Below are 23,651 nucleotides of genomic sequence, written 5' to 3' on the forward strand. Positions count from 1 at the left end.
TTTTTTTCATTCAACATAAATTCACCAAATAAAAAAAGAAACATTGAATGAATCAATTGATCCAAAAAGAAAAAAACTCATAGCGTTGAATTATATTAGCTTAGATATGGAATCACAAAGTGTATCATAACAAATGACAAGTTTTAATCCTAGGAGACATTATCAAGTAGTGAACAAGAGCAAAATACAACATCAATCACCGAGGATGTGTTGAATTTACACCCTAGATCATACCAATTAAGCCAAAGATTTCCAATTGAAGAAAAGTGAAATTCAACATAATAAAAGTAAATAAATGTTTAGGCTAGACATAAATGCCTCTAATATTTTTCAAGATAGATGTAGATTACTACACAAAGAAATTGGAATGCTAGATTCAATTGAGCTCTCACTTCTTCCAATTGCTAAAGCATATAATAAAAATTCTAGCATTAAAAATCTTTAAAGCCCTAACTAGATAATCACCACAATATACAACTAAAATTTAGAGAAAATATTTTGATGTAATAACTAGAGTTAGGGTTTATGACAACAATTTCTATTGACTTTGGTACTATTAGAGATAAGATATTGGCACCACATTTGCCATTATTGTACTCACCGTGGTCAATGTATGCTTCCACTCAAATAAAGCAATTGATGAAGGTCTAAATTCATAAAGCCTTGCCCTTTGTTAATTATGGTTGACACACCTCACCTTTTGCAAGTATCTAAAAGTCATTGAATACCTTGGAAATGAGATTAAAAACTTAAGATGATGTATCAAGAGTTTCAAGTAACAACTATAATAGAAATTGAGATGCTAGAAATACTTCTAGTGGTCTTTAGTGTTATAGAAAACCTAATTGTATTAAAAAATATAGTACTTTTCTTGAGACCCCACCAATACATAGAAACACTATGAACACTTGTTTTGAAAGAAAGAAAGAAAGAAAAAAAACTATTAGGCATTTCAAGATTTCACAAGTTGCAACAAGCCCTAAAGGCAAAGCTTTTGAAATTGTTGCCCCTCGATTTTACCAATCGACAGTTCATTTCTTAATTTTTAGGGTTAGAAGAAACTTAAATCACCTTTTTGGGTGTTCTTAGTAACCATGGAATCATTGAGTTTCCACCACATTTTAACATTTTAGGTCATTCTTCCACTTCCACACCAATTGGAGGTGTGCTTCCATTACAAAGAACTTGAGATTTGAGTGCTAGACTTTTCTTAGAAAATTGATTTTTCTTCTTGCTCCAACTAATAAGAAATCAAAATACTCTATTTTTAAACTTTTAAAGATTGAAAAAAATAGAAAAATATACATCCAAATGAATACATGAGTAATAATTATATGATTTAATCTAATAAATAAAAAGATTACATAAAAAATAAAAAATTGAATATTGAAGAAATAAAATAGAATAGAAAACACCTACAAAATAAATAAATAAACAGAAACTATAGAAACTACAAAATAAATAAATAAATCAATAAACGGAAACTATAGAAACTACTAAGCATTTAGAAAAACGAAAAATAAAATAAAACCAACAAAGGGAAGGGAGAAAACCATCGCCTTGGAACACACATCATGGTTTTGGCTTTCAAAAAGCAATGTTACCAGCCGCAACGGCTCTGTCTGGTTCATCTATGACTTCCAAAAAAGCAATCTGATGAAGCTCTGAAGTAAATGTGTGCTTTCATCCAGAGTCATCGTAATGGAGCAATGGCCAGCATTGCCATTGGAGAAAAACAGTACTACCGTTGGCTGTGATTATCACACATCACATGTCATCCATCTTGATCTGAGCACTACTGAAATTTACAGAAATGGTGAATTGATTACTGATACCAAGAAGGAGCTTCGTCCATCCCTATTTTAGCTGGTGCATCTACAGCATCTGGATCTCACTGGAAATGACTTTCAAGGTATTTCTATTCCTTCCCACTTTTCCAAATTGCAGCGGCTCTCTTTTCTGGGTTTTGTGGGGAAGTCCCTATTCTGTTGGGAAATTTGTCGAGCTTGCGGCATTTGGATATCTCGGGCAATTACTATGAACCCGATGGTTCAGATTATGAGTCACGGATGATGGCTATATCTGAGCTGTGGGGTGAGAGCCTCAACGGTCTTATTAATCTTATACAGATTCATCTGTCTGAATGTCAATTCTCTGGTAAGATTCCAGATCTCTCAAATCTTACCCACTTATCACAACTAGATATGGCCTGGAGTTTTCCCCCCTTTGAACTGCTCTCTTGGTTTGAGAATGTCTCCTCATTAGCTTCACTTGATCTCATCAACTGTGGTCTGAATGGTTCCGTCCCTTCCAATTTCATGTGGCGTTCAAGATTTAACAATCTTGTGCTTGATGAAAATTTTAGGTCATTCTTCCTCACTAGTTTAGAAGGAGAACTTCCCCACTAGTTTAGAAGGAGAACTTCCCCAGACGCATACCAATTTGCAGGGTAGTATACCATCATCTTTTGGTAGTATGCTTTTGGCTTTGGTTCATCTATGGCTTTTAAAAAGCAATATTATTGTTAGAAGAAAAACTTGGTTAAAAGCAATAAATTCGTTAGGAAAAAAAAGCATATTATCTTTAAAGCTCTCAAGTAAATGTGTGTTTTTATCCAGATTCAATGGAATGGAGCCATACCAACGGCTCTCTTGCTCCATAAAGGTAGTATTTCCATTGAAAAAAACATTATAACCGTTTCAAAAAACAATATTACCGTTAGAGCCAAGTCCTTATATCAGAAACCCCATGTTTCCTACTGCAGGCGGAGAGATAGTAATGACTGACGGTTTTTGTGAGGTATATCTTGCAAACTATCGATTTCAAGTCCAAGGTAAATTCTTGCAAGTAATCTGATCAATGCCCACTTACAGTTTTACTCTAATGCACTTTGTTTTGTTATTTTGTTAATGCGACAATTGATTGATCAGAGTAACACAATTTGATCGATCAGAATAACACAATCTGATCAATAACCACCTACAGTTTTACTCTGATGCACTTTGTTTTTGTTATTTAATAATCAGACAATTGAATGACTAATCTAACATCTTTTTAAACTTTCCTTATATGTTACAATGCCTGCTCACAAAATTTATAATCTGTCATCACTTTTATCATAGCTATTTGTATAAACTTTCTTCCATCTGTTGTATGTAACATTGTTACTTTCAGTTCTGGAAACAGGGGTTAAAGTTTTAGAGAGATCTATAAATTTAGATTGACGATTACATAATTTTATGTTGCTTCTTAGATAGTTTTTATGCTATTTTATATTCAAAGTTATCTTTTAATATTTACTAGAGATTTAAGATTATTATCTGGAGAAAGCATTTCTCCCTTCTCTTTATAAAGGAAGAGTGAGCAGACAGAACATGTTTATTCTGCAATATGGGAACAGTGGAGACAGAGCAACACTTTGTCATGGAATGCTTGGCGTACAACGACATCAGATCTGATTATACAAAAATTCTGCAGAACAAGGACTTCAACTATTTATTTGAGGAAGATCAAGTGAAGAGAACAGCGGATTTGATTATCAAAATTCAGAGAAGAAGAGACAAGTTAACCAAAACTTTGCAACTGACTAGTTTGGCTCCTGACTCGGGAGGGCGATTGCATGGGTCCCATAGACTACTTTAGTCTCGTAAACGTCATTAAAATCTATCATATCATATCATATCATTTGTTCATATCAGATGCAAGTAATCCGCAGGATGTGTTGTTTCCGTCTTCTAGAAAAACTTTTTTTCTAGTCAATTTTACAATTGAGGAGCAGGATGATTGCTTTGGCAGATTGGCTTTTGCACTCACGAAGGAATTCTCAGCAACTGCTAAACAATCCCATATAACAAATCAAATATATTCTTATAAGTCAGTGGTGTTAGTCTAAAATATAAGGAATGTTTTTATTTCATTATTATAGTTGATAACAATTTAGGTGTTTGGCTTAATCCTACTGCTTGTTCAAACAATAGTTCCAGTACTTTTCCAGACAGTATTCACACCTTTGACCCTAGAATTTAAGAAATAATGAGTAGCATCAACTCTTTGTAAAATAGTTTAAGTTTTTCGTAATACCTAAGTCTATGTATTTAATTAAAAATTTTCTTGAGGGATGGCTAGCTATTTCTTGATGGTCATGCTGAACGGATGACAGGCTTCCAATTCATTGAAAAATTTCCTGAGTGATTGTTAGCTTCTCATGGACTAGTAGAAACTTTTAGCTATATCGTCTTGTAGTGTGTGATCACTAATCTTCATAATCTTTTCACAGCCTGCATTTTCCGGCTTTGTTTATTACGACTTTCCCTTGGATTGTGCCTTGTAAATTTTAGATGCCGCTTAGATTTTAACTCTTTTCTTGACGCTCTTGCTGAATGGGTGACAAGTTTGCAGGCTGCAATTCGGGCTTTGGTAACTGTATCTATCGCTTGGAATGTACCTTGTATAATTTAGAGGTCGCTCAAACGTAACACTCTGTTCTTGGTGGTCATGCTGAATGGGATTGTTAGCTTCGTTGAACAATTTCACCTGTGTGGCCAAGTTCACAATTCATTGAACAATTTCTTGAGGGATTGTTAGCTTCTCTCTTGTAGTGATTAAGATTTGAAATTTGCCCCTCTTGCTTTACTGTGGGCTATTCTGAGTATGCATTGTGGTTAAGTGGGTGACAAGTTCTCTATTTATTGGAGAATTTCTCGAGGGATTGTTAATTGGGTGACAAGTTCTCAATTTCTTGAGGGATTAGCTAGGATTTGAATTTAGCTTCTCTTGGTTTACTGTTCTCATTGACAGGCTAGGATTTGAGCTTATTAATAGCCCCTCCTGTTTTACTGTTCAATTTTCTGGGGATGGATTGTTAGATTCTCATGGACTGTCTAGGATTCAAATTCAGTGCCTCTAGTTTTACTGTCGGACATTCTCACAATTGTTGCTATTTGGATAACAAGCTCACAATTCATTTTAGTTGTTAATTAATTTTCTTGGATTCAAACTTTGCAGATTCTATTTTACTGTTGGGCGCTTAGAGTATGGACTGTTTGTGAAGTTCGCTGAAAGTGCAAACTGGAAATAAACAAAAGAAACAAAAGAAAAGAGAAATGCAAACACACAATTTATCGTGGTTCACCACAAATTGTGGCTACGTCCACATTGCAAGGAAGATCACTATTAATGTAAATATTTGAACTTTACATCACAGCTGTTGCTTCAGCTCTTCGAATACCATATACAATGAACAACCTCCAAAACATATTTATAAAGTCTCAAAGGAAAAAAAAAGACAAACAATTTGGAGGGAACAATAATAAAATGAGCATAATAAAAAAGTGATTGTTGGGCTTCACATATGCACCCAACAAACCCCCACTTGAAGTCCAACAACGGTAATGTATGAGTCTCCCCTGAATTCCCCTACTGTTATTTCTTTACAACGCCAAGAGAAGTTCGACAGAACTCAAACTTCTCTCATGGAACAACCTTGGTTAATGCATCAACTAGATTTTCCTTGGTGTTAATCAAGACTTGAAGTTTTCCCTCTTCAAGTTTACTTCAAATGAAATGATAGCGAACCTCAATATGCTTGGTCCTGCTGTGAAACACTGCATTTTTAGCTAAGTCAATAGCACTTTTGCTATCACAATGCAAGGCTGAACCTTGTTGAGGACAATCAAAGTCACCAAACAGATGTTGCAACCAAATCAACTCTTTTGCTCCTTCAGTGAGAGCAATGTATTCAGCCTCAGTAGTGGAAAGTGAGACCACTTGTTGTAACTTTGATGCCCAACTGATCGCTGCTCCAGCAAATGTAAAGACATAACCAGTAGTAGATCTTCTATTGTCTAAATTTTTAGCCATATCTGAATCCGTATAACCTCTGAGTGACGTCTCTTTGCCACCAAAACATAGTACAAAATCAAAAGTGCCCTTAAGATATCTCAAGATCCACTTTACTGCATCCCAATGTTGTTTACTCAGATTGCTCATGAACCTGCTAACAACCCCCACTACTTGAGCAATATCCAGATGAGTGCACACTATTACATACATAAGACTACTGACTGATGAAGAATAAGGGATGTTCTTCATGTAGTCTTGTTCTTCTTGTGTCTTGGGACACATGACTAAAGACAATCTGAACTGATCAGCGAGAGGGGTGCTGACCGGTTTGGCATCTGCCATGCCAAATCTTTCTAGAACCTTAAGAACATAGTGTTCTTGAGAAAGCTTTATTTCCTTCTTGTGCCTATCACAGATAATGTCCATGACAAGTATCTATTTCGCTGCCCCTAAATCTTTCATGAAAAACCTTTCTGACATTTTTTGCTTTCAATTCTAAAATCAGCTTCATAGATGAACTAGTGACAAGTATGTCATCAACATAGAGAAGTAAAAGAATAAAAGAACCATCAGGTAACTTCTTGTAATAGACACATGGATCAGATTCACACTGAATGAAATTATGTTCAGTCATGAATTGATCGAACTTGAGGTACCACTGCCTCGGAGCTTGCTTGAGACCATACAAGCTCTTCCTCAATCTGCAATATAAGTTTTCTTTACTACGTTTAATAAATCCTTCGGACTACATCATGTAAATTTCTTCATTCAGATCACCATAGAGAAATGCGGTCTTGATATCTAGCTGCTCAAGTTCAAGATCATGAGTAGCAACTAAACCAAGAATAGACCGGATTGTAGTCATCTTGACCACGGGAGAAAAGATCTCATTGAAGTCTATGCCCTTTTGCTGATCAAAACCTTTAACAACCAGCCTGGCTTTATACCGCTTCTGATTTTTACCTTCATCTTCCAGTCGATAAATCCATCGATTTTTGAGAGCTTTCTAATTTGGTGGCAAAGGAACCAAATCCCAAGTATTATTTTGCATTAGAGAATCCATCTCTTCTTACATTTTTGCCTCCCATTTGTGAGAATTTGATGCTTTATGAGCTTCTTTAAAGCTTGCTGGTTCAACTTGGTTTGAAAGCAAGAGTTCTGGCTCTACTTCTTCGGAGTACAAGAGTTCGTAATCAGAGAATCGGGTAGGAAGCCTTCTCTATCTTGTTGATTTTCTTAGCCCTTGAATGTTATCATTATGTTCAGAATGTTCCTTTTGTTGATCCTGAGAGTTTGGTGTGTGGAGTTCAAATTCATTGCCCTTTGAAGAGGTGTAATCCTTATTACACTGAAAATCATTTTGTTTAAGCGTAGATTGATTATTTTAGGCAATAATCATATTTATACTTTGTGTACCTATCATTCCAATGCTAGGAATGTGAGTATGAATAGGTGAAGCAATGTGACCCTACGGTTCCATGTCAATGTGGGCATGTCCAGATTTATAATTAAAACTGTGCGGGTTGATCTGAGACCTGTGCAAAGGAGAGGAAGGAGTGGCTTGTGGTTGCACTCCATGGAATTTTTCATTTCTTTGAATGACCCTATCAGCAGTAACTTCATCCCTGTCAATATGATTATGCCAGGTATTTCTAACCATACGCTGGCTTTGTTCTGTGTTTTGATAATGCTTATAGGAACCCGTGTGAGGACCAAACTGGTAGTCATGACTAGAATCTGCAGGTCTGGTAGCTGCATGAATTGATTCAATACGTGGGAATGAAATTGCATGCAAGCTTGGTTCAATCACACCTTGGGAATGATATCTGGCAACAATCTACACCTCTCTTGCATGGTCTATCTTTGGTTTCTCTATTGCTGCCAACCCAAGTTTGTGGGGGAGTTGTTGACTATAGGCTGGAGAGGTAAAGCCATGCCCCCGATCCATTATGTTGTTAGCTGGAGACACTTCAATGTTTTTCCTAGCATGTTGAAAGATATGCCCGTGGTTCTCTATAGTCTCATGATGCCAATAGCTAAGTCTATCATGGTTTGTGACAATTTGAACCCCATAGAAAGTGTCATGACCATTGGCAGGCAAAGTAGAGGACTGCGATTTGGATAGAGTCCCATCATGTTGGTAGAATCTATAGGTAGAGGAAGCATTGTGCTGATTGTCATGAGTGTTTGCTATTCTCTGTGCAGACTTAGGAGTGTCACCCTCCATATAACCATGCTGTGTTCCAATTAATTCTGTGTGTTGAAATAGGCTGCTACAATCTCTACTTTGATTTAAATTTGAAGTTAAGATGTTATCACTCTAACTATGATAATCAAAAGTTTGTCCATCATGTTCATGATCTTGATCCCACATACTAGTAGAAGAAGAGGATAGAGGGGCATGGGCTAAGACGAAGGTGGGAGATAGAACATTTGGAGAGACAAGAGTCTGATTTCTACTAGCATTATTGTCATCAAAAATAGAGAAAGGTACATATTCACATACCGTGTTTTCTTCTTTGTGTAATGCTGGAAATACCTTCTTGTTGAAGATGAAATCTCTACTTCTGATGATTTTCTTCCCAACTGGATCCCATATTCTGAAACCTAACTGGTCTTCACCATAGCCCACAAAAATACCTTTTTGTGATTTTGGATCAAGCTTTTGTCTTTTCTCCTTCAGAACATGTACATAAGCTTCGCATCCAAACACCCGGATGTGTGAATATGAGATTTTCTTTCCCAACCACTCTTCCTCAAGTATGCCAAAGTCCAACTGAGAAAAGGAACTTCGGTTGATCAAATATACTGCTCTATTGCACGCCTCTGCCAAAAACTCCTTGCCTAAACCAACATTAGAGAGCATACAACAAGATTTCTCAAGGATTGTTCTATTCATCCTCTCTGCTGCTCCATTTTCTTGTGGGGTGAATGGAACAATCTTAATTTTACGGATGCCATTATCCACACAAAATGAATCAAACTCTGATGAACAAAACTCTCCACCATTGTCCATTTGCAAGGACTTTATTTTGTGGCCAGATTGATTCTCCACTAAAGCCTTAAAGACTTTAAACTTGCTGAAAACATCAAATTTCTTATGCAATATGTAAATCCATACCTTTCTTGTGCAATCATCAAGGAAGGTGACAAATAAGTTTGCTCCTCCAATAGAGCTTTCCTTGGTGGGTCCGAACACATTAGAATAAAAAAGAGCCAAAGGAGTACCTTTCTTTTCATGTCCGGTCCTCAAGAAGCTGACCCGCTTCTATTTTCCATAAAGGCAATGTTCACAAAATTGTAAGTCAACCGATTTCAGTTCTGGTAATTGCTGTCTTTTATGCATAACAACAAGGCCCTTTTGGCTCATGTGACCGAGCCTTTGATGCCACAATTCTGAATTACTATCTTCAACTGTCATGGCAGCCCCCACTTCACCAATATTTTTTACAATATACAAGCTACCAATCTTGTCTCCTTTTGCAACTAACATATATCCTTTTGTGACTTTCCATGAATCGGTTAGAGAGGTATGAAACCCTTGTGCATATAGTTGACTTATGGAAATCAGATTTCTCTTTAGTTTTGGAACATGATGCACATCTTTTAATAGCCATTTAATGCCTCATTTCAAAGATAATAAAATATCTCCTTTTCCTATTATTTCACATGCCTTATTATCACCCAAGTATACTTCACCAAACTTACCTCCTTGATAATTCGAGAAGTATTCCGTACATGAAGTGGCGTGAAATGATGCACTAGAATCCAAAACTCATGAGGCTGAAGTAGTCTCAGTTGTAGATAAAATCAGCACACTGTCATCTTTGTCATAGATGGTGTTGGCTTGACTTTTCCGCACTTGTTCTTATGCTCTCTTATAACCTCTACAATCCTTTTTCACATGACCACTTTTGCCACAAAACTAGTAGTCTCCTTCTTTCTTTTCCCTTGATTTTGAGCGCTTAGTTGATTTTAATCTTCTATGATGATTGTTCCTTCCTCTATTTTGGCTCCTTCCTCTATTTTTGATGTTGACCACTGTCAAGGCTTCACCAGATGAGGATTCCGTATTGCTTCTCCACACATCCTCACTAAGTAGAGTTGCCATAACTTCATCATAGACCAGCTTCTTGTTTGAGGAGTTTGAAGTACTAACTGCTGTAACAGCAGGATCCCAACTATCCGGTAATGAACACAACAAGATGATAGCTTTAGATTCATCATCTTGTGTCATGCCAACGAAGGTTTCTTGGCATAGCAAGGTGTTCAAATCATTTATATGATTTGACATCGTAGTCCCATCCTTCATTTTCAACTTGTAGAGCTTCTTCATAATAAATATTTTATTTGCAGCTGAGGTTGTTTCGTACATAGTTTGAAGTTTATCCCAAACTTCCTTTGTTGAAGATTCGTTGTGAAAATTGAATAAAAGATTCTGTGATAAAGAAAGAAATATTGTTGCCTTTTCTTTATCATCAGTTTTAACCCAGTCTTCATCCTTCATTGTAGTCGGTTTCTTTGCTTTTCCATCAATTGCTACTGCCAAGTCTTGCTTGACTAACAATGAACGCATCTAAACTTTCCACAAACTGAAATCTATCCTGAGAATTTTTGCACTCACAAATCTTCCATGACTCTGGATTTTCAAACACCGAAATCAATTCCAGCGGCTATGCCAAGCTCTGATACCAATTGTGAAGTTCGCTGAAAGTGCAAATTGGAAATGAACAGAACAAGCAAAAGAAAAGAGAAATGCAAACACATGATTTATCGTGGTTCACCACAAATTGTGGCTACATCCACACTACAGGGAAGATCTCTATTAATGTAAATATTTGAACTTTACATCATAGTTGTTGCTTTAGCTCTTCGAATACCATATACAATGAACAACCTCCACAACATATTTATATAGTCTCAAAGGAAATGAAGAGACAAAAAATTTGGAGGGAACAATAATAAAATGAGCATAATAAAAAAGTGACTATTGGGCTTCACATATGCACCCAACACTATTTCCATCTCTACTTCATGAACTCCACTTTTCTATTTGGACTCCTAATCTATGTGATTATATGTTAGATTTTTATGAAGTAGTTACAATTTCAAACCTAAGATTACTATGTTTATTGCATCATCACTAAGTTGCTTTTTTTTTATAGTTGAGATCATAGATTGTTCATACACCCCCATCTTAAATCACTTTTCTATCCTTGGACTATCAACCTAGCTCTAGTACAACTTTATATGAACCTAAGATTACCATTGAACTACTTTCCCTTTTTCAATTTAGAGTATGATTGTTTCCAACAAAAATCAAATATCATTTTCCTAATATATTTGTGTTAATTTGCATTTCCCTATAGTTAATCTACTCTACAGATGATATCATTTTCCTAATATATTTGTGTTAATTTGCATTTCCCTATAGTTAATCTACTCCACAGACTGTCTAAATTCAATTTGGAAAAAGTGCTTCATGAATATTAAAATGTGCCTAATGACCTACAATAAAAAGGAAATTTCGCTATTAATGAATTTGTTCTTTTGCAATGGTGTTTCTTTAGTTATTAAAATTTTTTTTACTGTTCATTTTGATGTGAAGTTAATTTTCCATGAAATAAGAAATCTTTTACCTTTGAAAACATAAAATGCCTTAATATATTTTCTCTCACAAGTTTTTCCTGAGATTTAGCTAAGAGATTGGAGTGTGTGAATGGGACTTGTTTTTGAGGATTGCCATGTCAACTCTTCTTTTTATTGAATGTAGTGTGTATATTAATTTACCAAACTCCTTTGAAATAGGTGTTAGAATTATTATTCTAATGTTTGACTTCCCCAGGAAAGAAATGAAAATAGATGGTGGAAGAGTTCCATCTTTTTTTTCATCAAAACTTTATAAGGTGTCTGTTTTCATTGCTATAGGATTCAAATTCACCTGAAGCAACTAATGGCACCTTTCAAATCATTGTTAAAGTGTCATGGAGTGGTATGCTTTTCTTTCATTCTCATTTTCTTGTTTTCTTTTCAATATTTCTTGCATCCAGATATGTGGTGACAGAGATGACTTTTAATGATGATTCTTGTTCTTTTGGTCATTCTTATTCTGAGTATGCTGATGATTTTCTTTTTGCCTATGTAGGAGGTTATGGTTGACATGGAAATGAGGGCAGCCCACAATTCCTCCAAGGATGTTTCATACTGAAACTATTTTAAAAAGTGGTATTTAGTTGCAGGTGTATCCCACAATTTCCTCAAAGGTACCATCTAAAGGATCACTTCGGTTTAGAAGTTCCTGGTATTGGTGATCTTTAGTCCTCTTCTTCTGGTTTGTTTGCATTTTCATGCCTTGTTTGTTGCTACTTTCTTGACTTCTATTATTTCCAGTGTTTTCTTGGATGAAAAAGAAGATGGGATTTTTGGAACTTCGATTGGGGGATTATGTTTTGAAATAGTGTGTTGATTAGGAGCTAGCAAGAACACCTCATCCACTATGATTTGTATTCATATTTAGTATACGTTGGTGTCATTTAGGTGTAGAAAATCATCCTCATTCTGCTAATGAACTTTGTATTTCGTTTGTGTCTTTATGAGTTCCCCTCCTTTCCTTGCTATAGGGGATTGTCTTGTATAATGTATATGTTGTCGTTTCCTCCAGTTGGTAATTTGTATGGCTAAGAATTAAGTTTGTTTTTTGTTATTAGTGATGGCTGTAAGCTCAATTTAGTTTGATCTTTAGGATATTCTTTCAATTTATGGCTTCAATGTGGAGATACGATTGCTTGGTTATATGTTCCTCCTGTAAGTTAATTTGATTGATTTAGAAGGTTTAATTAGGAGAATAGTTAGATTTGAAGGAATATATTGGGGGCAAATGAGATGTATATCATCATGAGTATGGTGATTGTTAGTTGTCAGTAGCCCGGTGTTGCTTAAATTCTTTCATTAAATACAACGATATTGATCTTGGATGGTGCTATTTGTGATTATATTTGCTTCATTGTAAGTTTTTCTTCATGTTTGCAAGATTATTTTTATGCATAGCATTGTCATATAACCTCATATATGTGAGAACTACGGTAATACTAATTCTCCCCATGGGGTCCTATGTGATATTGGTTTTGTTTTCTTAATCTAAATTTAAATTAGCTTTGACATTCACTTTGTTTGGTATGTGTTTTATCTCTGTCATTGTTGAGATAACTCTATGCATAACATGTTTTATAGCTTTGGCATTTTCTTTAGCTTGTGGCTTTGTTATTTTGTGTGATGTATGAACTTGGAATGCAATTTCAATTTCTTTGTGTGTGTGTGTGTGTGTGTGTGTGTGTGTGTGTGTGTGTGTGTGTGTGTGTGTATGTGCGCTTAAAATTTAAGTTTGGTATGCACTTTGTGTGGTGTTTGTTTGTGTATACGTGCATATTGGAAATAACTTTGACATTAATTTTAGGTTGCGTGTTCAAAATAAATTTGACATTCTGTTTAGGTTGTATTTGTCATATTTGAATGGACTCTTATGTAATGTTTGTACTTTACAATATTGCATGACTTCAACATTGATTTTGTGTGTCTTTATATTCTATTTAATAGTACTCAACATGAGATATGTTTAAAATTATTTGTGTGCATATGTGCTTGCATGTGTGTATGTGCATGTTTATCACTTTGAGTGGGTGGCTGGGTGTGTGCACAAGTGTTTGTGGTTGGATGTGTGTGTTTGTATGCATATGTGCATGTGGGTGCATGGGTGTCTTAATGTACATGTGTGCATGAGCAAGAGGGAGATGGAGAGAGATTGCATGTGTGTGTGAATGTGTGGGTTGTTATGAGGGAGATTGTCTGTGTATGTGTGCATTTGTGTGTCTAGCACTATGTATATTAGTACATAGGGGTAGGTGGGTGCGTGCATGTGTGTGCTGGTGTATGTTGGTAGTGTACATCTACATGTGTGTACATGTGTATGTCAAAGATAGTGTGTGTCCATACATGTGCACTTGTCCATGCACATGCATGTGTGTTTGTGGGAGAGAGAATGGATGTGTTTGTCTGAATGTATGTGTGCATGCATATGAGTTTGTTTTCATGTGTGTGTTGGCACACACTTGTCCATGCACATACTTGTGTGTGTGTGTGTGTGTGTGTGTGTGTGTGTGCTCACATGCGCATGTCTTCATATATCTGGGTGTATGCATGCGTGTGTGTGAATGTGCATGTATGTGTGCATACATAAGAGTGTGTTTTCATGTGTGTGCGCAGCTACATGTGTATACATGCATATGCCAGAGAGATTGTGCGTGTGTGTATGAGCACACATTTATCCATGAAAATGCATGTGTGTGTGTGTGTGTGTGTGTGTGTGAGAGAGAGAGAGAGAGAGAGAGAGAGAGAGAGAGAGGTGTTGAGTGTGTTTATGTGTATGTGTGTGCATGTCTTCATGTGTGTGGGTGTATGTATGCATATATGTGCATGTGCATGTATGTGCGCATACATAAGAGTGTGTTTTCATGTGTGTGTGTACATCTACTTGAGTATGCATGCATCTACCAAAGCGATATTTTGTATGTGTGTGTGTGTGTGTGTCGGTACACGCTTGTCAATGCACATGCTTTTGTGTGTTTGTGTTAGAGAATGAGTGTGTTTGTGTGTGTATGTCATCATACATGTGGGTGTGGGGGTGTGTGAATGCATGTGTATTTATGTGCACGTATGTGTGCATATGCAACAACATGTTTTCATGTGTGTGTGTGTGTGCATCTACATGTGTATATGTGCATCTATCAAAGAAAGATTGTGTGTTGGGGGCACACAACTATCCATGCATGTGTTTTTATGTGCATATATGTGTGCATATCCAGGAGGTTGTTTTCACATGTGTGTGCATCTACATGTGTTTACATGCATCTATCAAAGAGAGATTGCATGTGAGAGTGTGGGCATGCACTTGCATGTGTGTGAGAGAAAATGTGTGCGTTTTTGTGTATGTGTGTGAGAGAAAAAAATTATGTGTTTGGCATGCACTTTTCCATGCAAATGCGTGTGTGAGAGAGAAAATGTGTGTGTTTCTATGTATGTGTGTGAGAGAAAAAAATTGTGTGTTTGTGTGTATGTGTGTGGGTGTGGGGGTGTGTGCATCCATGTATGTGTGGGTATATGGTGTATGTGTGTGTGAGAGAGTGGGGTGGGGATTGATGTACATGTTTTGGGTGTATCGAGATGCGTAAAATTCTAAGGAGGCGTATGCATGCAAGTGTGATAGAGGGATGACATTTTACATCTTTTCAAGAAGTGGATCAAAAGATGTTGAAGATTAGGGTGATGTGCTGCAGTGGCAGAGAAGAGAAACACTATAGGAGGCAACATTGTTGAAAATGTAATAGGGAATTTAATGTTATGTTTTAAATGCTTTTAGTTTTTGAAGTTTGTAATAACATCCTACATGTGGTGGCATACCTAGAGTAGTAGTTCGATAAGCTCTCCAGATATAGCCACCTAGGACCAGGTGTGTGGATCTTAAATTAGAATAGTTTTTTTTAGTTCATAGGTGGAGTGTTTTTCAGAATCCAATAATAGGTAGTAGGCAGTTTTTTGGAATATTCCTGATTTAGACTGTCTAATATTGGTAGGAAAAGAACATTTCAGATTCTTATCCTTTTTTTGGATAGAAGACGTTTTTCTTTTCTAGATAGAAAGAAAACATTTCACATCCTTTAATTAGGAAAAGAAAATTAGTTTTAAAAGAGAGCCAGTTGGCTATGTAAGACACGAATCGAATTTGGAGAGATATGGAATGTTTTTTTTTTTTTGTCTTTGTGCAAGTTTTCGATGGTTTGAGTTTTGAACAAATTTTTCTTATCTTCTCACTGGAAACAAGTTGATAGTTTATAGAAGATTAAAAAGTTTTAGTTTTGAGTCGAATTCGGTATGTTTGCAGAAAATTAGTCTTAGTGCATGGGTAATATCTTCCAAATGCACTGTTGGATTTTCATGAGCTTTGGATATGTTATTATAGGCCTAATTATGCCCATCTTCACTAGAAAAATTGAAGATTTTTGATCTAGTTCAAGAGTTATTCATGTCTGAGTGCAGGCCTATCTAGAGACAGCAAGAAGCAATGTTTTGCAGAAAAATGTACTTTGATATGGGGTCATATCTCAAGTTTGAACCGTTGGATTTCTCTCAAATTTTTATATGTTGTTTGAAACCTAGTTATGAAAAATCTCAATGGTTGGATTGAGTAAATCTTCTCTGGTTTGAAAGTTATTCATGTCTGAGTGTAGGTCTATCCGGAGGCAGCAAGAAGAAATTTTGGGAGATTTCATTTTCAAAGTTTTGTTTTATTGAATCTGATTTTAGTGTATGATCCTGAAGGTTGTAGATGACCCTTGAAGCAACTTAGTTGAGTGACTGATTCCTCCTGAGTTTTCCAAGGTGTGGCTTTGCATCATGATGGAGATATTAAATGTGATAAAGTAGGATAATTTCTTGTATGGTTCTTTTGAACATCTTATTGGAAGCCAGATTATATAAAGCATTTTCCGTACATATTTGCAATGATTCTTTAAAGGTAGGTTCTAAGTTAGGATTCTATATAGCTTTTCTTTCCTTGGTATTGAACCCTTTGATTAAAAGTTTTGGTGGATTTTATGTTGCTAGCAAGGAAATTACATGTGATTAGGGCCCTAATTTTGATGTTTCTCCATTTAAAAAAGAAATATCTTCTTAGTATTTAGATAGTCTGTGTCCCAAGGACCTTCTATCTTGTTGTATAGGATGTTTATTTGCAATTTGATAGGTCATTCCTAATATGGCATATCTTCTTTTTGTGCATCATTTTCCTTACTGTAGCTATTACTAATCATTGCAGTAGCATATACATCAATTATTGAATAGTCCAATAGATCTTGACTTGCATTAATATCATGGTGGTTCACATTTATGAGGGTCATATTTTAAAAAAATGCATATTAGTGGTAAAAAAAATGGATAAGCATATCACAATCAAGCAATTTAGGATCCTTTCAAGCCTAGGATTAAACTTTACAGACAAGATGACCTTGAATTAACTTGAAGACAAGAAACATTGATTGTAATGTAGTTAATGCATCTGATGTAGGTACGCTCTGATACCACTGATGTAGGTACGCTCTAATACCACTTGATGAAGGTACGCTCTGATACCACTAACGAAGGGCCACACCACCCTTACCAACTCACAACTAAGAATGCAACAATAAGAAAACAAAGAGATGACACAATACTTCCCAAGCAATTTTATTATACTTGCCAATCCAATAGCAATTACAATAACATTTCTACAAGATCTCTCAAGATCCAATCCAAACCCAAGCTAGTCCAGATCCAAACTCTGGTAGAAACCTTTGAGATCTCAACTTGTGCTCACAAGCCACCAAGCAACCTCCTTGTTTCTAAACTGCAGTTACTAGCTCTTCTCACAAACCTAATCCAAGATCCAAGTGTAAACTGCCTCACATTCGGTGCTCTGTCTACACACTCACAAGTCCATCACAATCCTGCTATAAACTGCCTCACATTCGACGCTCTGTCCACAGACTTAGGAAAACTCACTCTTCACTTCCTCCTTCTCTTTCACACCTTGAAGCCTTCCAAGCTTTCCAAGCTTCACCTTCCACAACTTTCACCTTTCTAAGCTTTCCTTCCAAAGCTTTCACATTTCCAAGCTTCTCCTTCTCAAGCTTCTCCTTGAGCTTTCACTTCTCAAGCTTCTCCTTGAGCTTGATTAGAAATGCTCATATGCCTTGCTTAAATAGGCACTTACCACCCAATGCATAACTTATCCACAACCTTCTAGAATTCCACCTACACAATATCCACAACCTTCTACAACTTCCATAATCTTCTACAACATCCACGACTTTCTACAATATTCATAACTTTCTAGAATTCTACCCACACACCTCGATAAATGGAATGACAACCATTTATTTTTTATTTTTTCTATTATGCCACCTATACACCTCGAAAATAGAAATCCTCTTTTTCTCTCTTTTCTCATTTTTCCCTTTTTAAAAAAAAAAAAAAATCTCCTCTAATTTTCGTCACTTTCTCTCTCCTCTAGATGATTTTTTTTTTTTTCAATAATTTTCCCATGCAAGATGCTCTTGCATCAGCATCACTTTTCTTTCAATTTTTCATCTCAAAAGCACATTACGTGTTAAATACAAGAAATCTAATTATTGTGCTCTTTCATAACCATCCAATGCTCATTTTGGTCTCATTTGAAGTCTACTAAGGAGAGTAACATCAAATTAATTTGGAAATCCTCAAAAACATTTAAGTTATTTGTCTCTAAACCCTCCTATACACTTGAGGTCACAAGGGCAATGTTTACCAAATGATTACCTATGTATTTGCTTCCAAGTCACATGTGGTTTTCTTTACAAGGTCTCTCAAAGGACCAACATAGATTCCCAATGTAAGAACCCTATTACATGTCACTTCTACAAGATCTCCAATTCAACCTCACTATAATGATAATTCCCAATCTTACATAATTATCCTAAAAATTCTTATAGGTTACTCTCCTTGACATAGATGTTAGATTGATCTCCTAATTTCATTTGTACATTCAATCCATACTTATTGCAAGCTCACAACATGTACACACATCCACAATTAGTGCTAGACACACACACTCATAACCACCCTAAAATACATATAGGTGTGTATGCACATACACATGTCCATGCATCTACAACCACCCACACATGCTCGTACATCCACACATAGTGCTAGACACACTTGTGCACATACACTCACTCATAGCTACCCCTAGGAATATACCTAGGAATGCACACACGCATGCAATCAATCTCCCTCCCTATCTATTTCATGAACACACACATGCAATCACTCTCCCTCTCTATCTGTTTCATGTGCACTCACGCCCACATGCATGCACCTACATACATTGGCATTTGCACACATACTTGCACATGTAGGGACAAACTCTCTCTCTTTCTCTCTCTCATGCACATGTAGGTACTCTCTCCTTCCATTCTCTTAGGCATACATACACACATAGTCCCACACATGTACAAAATGTGCACTCACCCACTGACATGCATCTACACGCACCCACACCCAACCATATGCACACACCTACACATGTACACACATTCACATATAGTGGTAGACACACACACATCCTCAAAAATACACCCAGGCATGCATGCACACACATGTCTCCACACACCTACAATCACACACACACATGCAAACACACCCACACATAGTGCTAGACACACATGCACACATAATCATAACCACCCTAAAAAATATACCTAGGCATGCATGAACACACATGCAATCTCTGTGTGTGTGTGTGTGTGTGTGTGTCTCTCTCTCTCTCTCTCTCTCTCTCTCTCTCCCCCTCTCTCTCCCTCTCTCCCCCCTACACACCCACAACAACACCCACACACACGGGCATGCACACCTACCCTCTTCTCTCCCCTATGTCTAGACACCTACAACCACCCACACATAGTGGTAGTCACATGCACACATATAGAAACTTATAACCAACCTAACAAATACACTCAAGCATGTATGCACACACACATGTCCACACATCTACAACCACCCACACATGCACGTACATCCACACATAGTGCTAGACACACTAGCACACATACACTCACTCATAACTAGCCTCAAAAATATAAACACACATGCACACACACCCACACATAGTGCTAGACACATACACACATACTCATAGCCACCCTAAAATATATACCTAGGCATGCATGCACACACATGCAATCTCTCTATCTCTCTGTCTCTCTCTGTCTGTCTCTGTCTCTGTCTCTGTCTCTCTCTCTTGCACACCCACTCGTATGGGCATGCACACTTACCCACTTACCTCCCCCATGTCTAGACATCTACAACCACCCACACATAGTGGTAGGCACATGCACATATATACACTCATAACCAACCAAAAAAATACACTTAGGCATGCATGCACACACACACACACACACACACACACACACACACACACACACACACACACACACACACACACACACACACACACACACACACACACACACACACACACACACACACACACACACACATCTTCACACATCTGCAACCATCCACACACACACATACATCCACAAATAGTGCTAGACACACTCACACACATATACTCACTCATAACTACTCTAAAAAATATACCTAGGCATGCATGCACACACATGCAATCACTCCCTCTCTATCCATTTGATGCACACCCATAGACACATAACCAACCTAAAAAATACACTCGTGCATGCATGCACACACACATGCTCACACATCTACAACCACCCACACATGCACCCACATTCACATAGTGTTAGACATACTCGTACACATACACACACTCATAATTACCCTAAAAAAATACCTAGGCATGCACGCACACACATACAATCACTCTACCTCTATCTATTTCATGCACACCCACACACACATGCATGTACCCACATACATGGGCATGTGCACACACCTACACATGTAGGGACAAACACACATTCTCTCTCTCTGTCTCTGTCTCTCTCTCTCTCTCTCTCTCATGCACATGCAGTTACTCCCCCCCTCTTTGTCTTTCTCTCTCTCTTTTAGGCATACATACACACATAGTCCTACACATGCACATACATATACACATGTACAACTACCCACAACCACCCACACATACACATGTATAGACATTCACATATAGTGCTAGACACACATAACCACCCTCAAAAATACCCCTAGGCATGCATGCCCACACATCTACAACCACTCACACATGTACACACATCCACAAATAGTACTAGATACACATGCACACATACTCATAACCACCCTTAGAAATATACCTAGGCATGCATGTACACACATGAAATCTCCCTCTCTCTCTCTCTCTCTCTCTCTCTCTCTCTCTCTCTCTCTCTCTCTCTCCACACCCACATCAACACCCCCCCACACACACACATGGGCATGTACAACTACCAACTTTCCTCCACCATGTCCACACACCTACAACCACCACACAGAGTAGTAGACACACATACACACTCATAACCACCCTCCACACACACACACACACACACACACACACACACACACACACACAAATAATTTCAAACATATCTCACACTGAGTACAATTAAATATAATATAAAAACACATATACAATGACTATTGAAGTCATACAACATGGTAATGTAAGTACATACATAAGAGTCCATTCAAATATATAAAGAATATAAGGGACAAATACAATCTAAAGTGAATGTCAATTTTCTTTAAACACACACAAAACACAAGCACACAAAATACTCCATACATGCCTCACACTAAGTACAATTAAAAATAATACAAACCCATACATACAATGAATTTTGAAGTCATACAACATGAAAAAGTAAAAAATAACATACATACAAGATTCTATTAAAAAATGACAAATGTAAGACACAAATGCAATCCAAAGTGAAGAATTTATTTTAAACACACACAACAACAACAAAGTGAATACCAAAGTTCAAACACACCAAAAAAGTCAAATATAACAAATAAAATTTCCCCTTTATTATTTTATATGATATTTAAAGCCTCTAATCAGATTTTTAAATTTTAACAACCAATATTTCAAAGATCCACCAATTTCTTAATAAAACCCAAATCGGGTATGCCCGAAATAGTGCAAAAAACTTCACAGCTTCACATATTATTAATAAATCTGAAAGTGAAAATTTTTACAAAAAATTCACCACCATAATGGCCTACAAAATGACATTTCAAGATCTATATAGAGTTTACACAACAACTCCCAAACAGAGGACAAAAACAATGCTCATCGAGCTCCTGAAAATAACACAAAATAGCCCAGAAACACCACAAAAACACTAATAATCTATCACAGAAGTATAACCACAACTCAATACATATATTAAAATCTATTTTAACATCTAAATGTCTGAAATATAGTAGCAACCCAAACTGATATGAAATACTCAATCAGAAACACCAAACTCTTACAAAAACACACCCGAAAACCCACAAATTTGCACTGTTCAACACAAGGGAAAACTCTGCATGAGCTTTCACATGGAATGGATTTAAACTCCCATCCTTTGATTTTTTAGAAACCTATAAACTCCCATCCTTGGGTATCCTTCTCCACAGGTTTGGTAGCCTCTGAAGAACAACAAAGTAATGAACAAAAATCAAATTCTGGAATGAGCCCAAAATGCCTCCAAATCCCTTTAAAAGAGGGAATAACCCTAACTCATGACCAAGAGGGGTTAATAAAACATATTTTAATAATAATTTTCATTTATTAGTCCATCAGTTTCCAAAGATTAGCCCCTTTTGCTAGAACTTTACCTTTTTGAGCCTGCATGCCTTAGGAAAGATTATTATTTTTAATTATTTGAAAAGGGGACATGACAAGTCCTCCCCTCCTAAATATTACTTGTCCTCAAGCAATGAAGGTTGGAATTCTCAAGGATATGTGCTTTTTCCCAAGTTGCATCCTCCAATGGTAATCCTTTCCATTTGACCAAATGCTCTATGATGCTCCTATTTCTCAATCTTTTCTCTCTTGTATCCAAAATCTCTTCTGGTGTCAAAACTAATTTTCCTTCGTCATCAAGAGGTGGTAATTCTATAGAAACTATGGTTTGCTGGCCTAGAACCTTCTTTAGGAAAGATATATGAAAAACATTATGTATTTTTCTGTTTGGTGGGAGCTCCAATTCATAAGCTACCTCTCCTACCTTCTTGATGATCTTATAAGGCCCATAGAACCTTGGCTTGAGATTCTCTACCCCACTCCTCTTCAAGGTGATTTTCTTATATGGCTGCAACCTAACAAATACCAAATCTCCCACCTCAAAAGATCTTTTAGTTCTTTTTCTATTAACATACAACTTCTGTTGGTTCTGTGCATGTTGTAGATTATCCTTGAGGGACCTTATTATGTCTTGGCTTTGCTTAACGAAATCACTTGCTGCAGGTACTCTGCTATCTGAAAGTACTAGATCAACAAAAGAAAGGGCATCATAAAAATAAAGAGCATGAAAAGGAGGCATAACAATAGACATGATGAGATGTATTGTAACAATACTCCCCTAGTGCAACTATTTCACCCAAGCATGTTGTTAATTTGAAACATAGTTCCTCAAATATCCCTCTATCCATTTATTAACTATCTATGTTTGTCCATCTGTTTGAGGGTGATAGGTAGTATTGGGAGTGAGTTTAGTTCTTGCCAAATGAAAGAGCTCCTTCCAAAAAGAGCTAAGGAATCTACTGTCCCGGTCACTGACAATGTTTCTAGGCAAGCCATGTAATCTAAAAATTTCCTTGAAGAACAATTAGGCCACTTGTGATGCCTTACATCAGATGTGATAGGATTGAAATGTGCATACTTAGTTAGCCTATGTACCACCACATATATGCAATCCTTACCTTTAACCTTGGGCAACCCAATGATGAAGTCCATGGAAATACTTTCCCATTTTTGTTTAGGAATAGGAAGTGGTTGCAACAACCCTGCAGGAAATTTTGCTTACTCTTGCTTTGTTGGCATACCATACATTCTTTAATGTGTTTAAGGACATCCTCCTTCATACCCTTCCATGAAAACCACTCTTGAATTTTCCTGTATGTCTCTAAGTATCCTTGATGACCAGCCAAAGGTGTGTCATGAAAGGCCCTCAATATCCTCTCCTTAGTTTTTGATCCTAGCACTAAGAAGATCCTATTTTTGTAATAAATCA

The 23,651-nt window shown here is 36.8% G+C and overlaps 1 long non-coding RNA gene across 1 annotated transcript; it reads left to right on the plus strand.

The window, feature by feature from the left end:
- The first annotated feature begins 1,512 nt into the window (after positions 1-1,512).
- LOC149543546 (uncharacterized) lies at positions 1,513-12,547 on the plus strand. Its single transcript, XR_016355654.1, has 3 exons — positions 1,513-1,912; positions 11,770-11,833; positions 11,987-12,547. It is a non-coding gene; the product is annotated as an uncharacterized LOC149543546 (long non-coding RNA).
- Positions 12,548-23,651: the final 11,104 nt, after the last annotated feature.

The sequence above is a fragment of the Cupressus sempervirens genome, chromosome 8 (assembly GCF_028749045.1).
Source record: "Cupressus sempervirens isolate cs-2001-9-10 chromosome 8, ASM2874904v1, whole genome shotgun sequence".
Taxonomy (NCBI): domain Eukaryota; kingdom Viridiplantae; phylum Streptophyta; class Pinopsida; order Cupressales; family Cupressaceae; genus Cupressus; species Cupressus sempervirens.